Genomic DNA, 3,949 nt, shown 5'->3' on the forward strand with positions numbered 1-3,949 from the left:
TGAATGCAGACAGACCAGGAGCAAGTACCCCTCAGGTGTTGGCTGCCCCATGAGACACATTGGGTGTGCTGATGGGCTTCCTCCCCCAGTGTCTGATGCCAGTATGGAGTTGTGCATGTCAGCATGTGTGTACACAAATGTGTATGTGTGTATATGAGTGAGAATTCATGTAAATATATTTATTTTTGTTTGTTGTCTTTTTTGGGGTTTTTTTTGTTTGTTTGTTTTTTTTTTTTGGTGTTTTTGAGACAAGGTCTCCCTGTAGTCCCAGCTGGTCTAGAACTCGCTATGGAGACCAGGATGGCCTTGAACACCCAAGTTCTGGGACTAAAGGCGTGGGCCACCACACACCTGGCTTGTCTTTTGTTTTTGAGACAGGGTCTGACTTAGATCTCATTATTCAGCCCAGGCTGACCTTGAACTTGTGACAATCCTCCTACCTCAACTTCTTAAATGCTGGAATTACAGGCCTGAGTCACCACACCCAACTTCCAATTGAAAACTTTACAAAAATATCTAGCTCCATGCTGGCCCTACCCAGGAGAAACGGCTGAAAGGTGTGGGTGTTTTCTGGGTGGCCTTCTGGCTACCAGGAAGAGGACTTGTGATGGGCCAGGCTGGAGGGTAAGGCTGGTTTCTTCTACTGATCCAAGAAAAAAGGAGAACCACCATTGATATCAAGTGGTTCTGACAGAATCGGTCCTTCTAGCCTGTAGTATGAACATGAAGTTTTCTATTAGGAAATACCTTTTAAGAAAAAGAAGTTGCCATACACTTGCTTGCATTACTTTTTTCCTGGCAGTATTGGACTTCACACATACAAGGCAGAGGCTCTACCAACAGTTCCAACCCTGACTCTAAGTTTATTTCTTCACTTGTTTTTTAAAAATATTTAATAATTATTATTTTATATTTTATGTGTATGAGTGTAACGCTTGCATGTAGGTAGGTGCACCTGTTTCATGCAATGCCTGAGGAGATCAGAAGAGGACATCAGATCCCCAGATGGTTGTTAGCTGCCATGTGAGTGCTGGGAATAGAACCCAGGTCCTCTGCAAGAGCAGCCAGTGCTCTTAATGGCTGAGCCATCTCTCCAGCCCCTCACTTGTTTTTTTAAATTGTGGTATAACATAAACACTGTTTATCCATACAGCCCACTTCTCTCTCTCCCAAGCACCTCTCACCTACTTACTGTTTCTTTGAATTTGCCTGTTCTGGATATTTCATCTATGTATAGGTTAGCTGATAACTGTTTCAATTTTTGCATAAGTAATTTTTTAATTAATTAATTATTTTACTTTATTTTACTTTTGTCTTTTTGAGACAGGGTCTCCCTGTAGCCCCAGCTATCCTGGAACTTATTATGTAGACCAGGCTGGCCTTGAACTTGCAGAGATTTGCCTGCCTCTGCCTCCCAAGTGCTGGTACTACAGGTGTGCACCACCATGCCCGGCTTACAAAAGTAATTTTAAGGAGATGAGATTAACATTTATATATCCAACAGGCTTATAGTAAAGTAGATTAATCTTCACAATATGGGTAGGACTGACCTTCCCATTAGGACCTCTGTAACTTTTCCCTGGTTCTTAGCCCTGAGGTCTGGACCTGCCAGCCCCGTTCAGCCAGGTAGTATAATGAGCCAGTTCTTCATAGTCTGTCTGTTTCTCTGTCTCTGTCTCTGTCTCTCTCTCTTTCTCTTTGTCTCTCTCTCTTTTTTTTCTCTCTCTCTCTGCCTGTTTTTATCTCTGCTTCTCGGTGTCACTGTAACAAATACCATAGATACTTAATTTGTAAAGAGAAAAGGTTTGTTTTGGCTCACGGTTCTAGAGGTTTCCCTCCATGCTGGAGTATGAATGATGCCCTTGCTGCCCTTGCTTTGGGCCTGTGGCAGGACATCATGTCAGGAGTAAGTGGAGGGCAAAGCCGTTCACCCTATGGCTGAGACATAAATAAAAAGAGAATGGATTGCCAGGCACGGTGCCACATGCCTTTAATCCCAGCACTCAGGAGGCCGAGGCAGGTGGATCTCTGTGAGTTCAAGGCCAGCCTGGGCTACAGAGTGAGTTCCAGAACAGCCTAGGCTATATAGCAAGATGCTCCCTCCCACCAACACACACACACACACCACCACCACCTCCAACAGCAACAGCCAAATAATGGAGATGGCTCTGTGGATAAGACTCTTGCCACACAGGTGTGCGGACCTGTGTTGTAGGGACTTGTTCCCCTCCTGGCAAGTTAGACTGGCAATCAGTGGACAGATGCCTTCTTCCTCAGCTGGGATTTACCTGCTTGCCTCAAACACCACAAACAAGCTTTCAGTAGGAGAGGCAGGGCAGAGAGAGTCAGTCATGCCTTCCATCCAACCAGCTGGCCTCAGTGGTACATAAGAGAGGGACTAAGGATAGGGACAGGGGAAGCCAGAGAAAAGGGGTGGCCTTTGCCATCTTGGGTACCAAGGCCAGCCTGGGCTACAGAGTGAGTTCCAGAACAGCTGGGGCTACAGGGAGACGCTGTCTCAAAAAAAATAAAATAAAATAAAATAGAGAATGGATCTCACAATCCTTGATGGCATGTTCTCAGTAATGTGAAGGTCCTACCTCTTAAAGGCTCTACCTCTTCCCAATAGTGCCATGCTGGAGACTCAGCCTTGGACTGGTGGGCTTCTGGGAGATATTTGAGATATCTACAGTGTTCGAGTTTATCCCAGTGGCGTCATGTGTCAGTATGTTGTTATGTGGACATTGCATGCTCTATCCATTCATTCTTCCATAGACAGTCATTTGGGTCCATCTGCCATTTACTCCTGTGACTAGTGAGGCTGATTGTGGTATGCACACATAGGCTCTTTTCTATTCTTTAGGATGTTCTACTGTTTAGACTTGTGCTTTCTCAGTCTTCCTTCCCAGTCCTTTGTCTCCATGGCAAAAAAGAATATTCTCATGCAGGTATTCAGCAGAAGTTTGTGGAAACCAGTCTGTCAACTCTAATTCAAGGATTTGTTTAGAGATTATATTCTCACCTTGAAGGCTGGGCGGAGGACTGGTTACACTGTGCTTCCTTGGGCTGTTCTCCTGTGTGGTGACCCTGTGTTCTTTTTAAAAAAAGATTTATTTTATATGTGTGTGTGTGTGTGTGTGTGTGTGGTGTCTGACTGTATGTAAGTCCATCATGTGTGTGCAAGTACCCTTAGAGGCTAGAAGAGGGTGTCAGATCTCCTGGAACTGGGATGCAGGTGATTGTGAGCTACCTTATATGAGTGCTGGGAACCAAACCCAGGTCCTCTGCAAGAGCAGTATGTACTCTTAACCACTGAGCCAGCTCCCTAGACCCAACCATGTGTCCTTAAAGTCATGCTCAGGTCACATCATCCCCTGTTCTCAGAGAAAGCCATTATCCAGGTGATGGGAGTCCATGTTACTGAGACATTTCTAGGAAGCCCTTCACTGGGGCCTGAGTTTTGCCTCTCTGTCCTAGGGCCAGTCTCATGGAACTCAGGTTTTGGGGGCTTGGAGAATATTACCTCCATAGGGGTGTTCCAAACCCCTGGGAGGCCTCAGCTCCTGGACTGCACATGGGTATCAGCTCTGTTGGTTCTGAGGTGGACAGTCCATAAAGAAGACAATCTGCCCACTGTGTGGCCTCTGTTGTCTGAATGGGCATTCATCCATCGTGGGCCAGTACCCTCAGTCCACTTGTTCCATCCTCTTGAAACATGCATGTGACTCTTCTTAACTGCTGATACTCATTTGTTAAATATCTGGTAGGAGGGGACAGCATGGACTCCAGAGTCATCTGGGTTTGAATCCCAACTGCATCTCCTGTCTCCAGAAGACTGAACACCCACAGGCCTAGATTTCCTCTTTGTAACCTTAGAATGATTTAGTCACCCATTTCATAGAGGTGATATGAAAAGTAGCATGTAATAGCACCTTTCAACCATAAGGCA

Source organism: Nannospalax galili, unplaced genomic scaffold (genome assembly GCF_000622305.1).
Source record: "Nannospalax galili isolate Female #2095 unplaced genomic scaffold, S.galili_v1.0 scaffold243, whole genome shotgun sequence".
In the NCBI taxonomy this organism is placed as follows: domain Eukaryota; kingdom Metazoa; phylum Chordata; class Mammalia; order Rodentia; family Spalacidae; genus Nannospalax; species Nannospalax galili.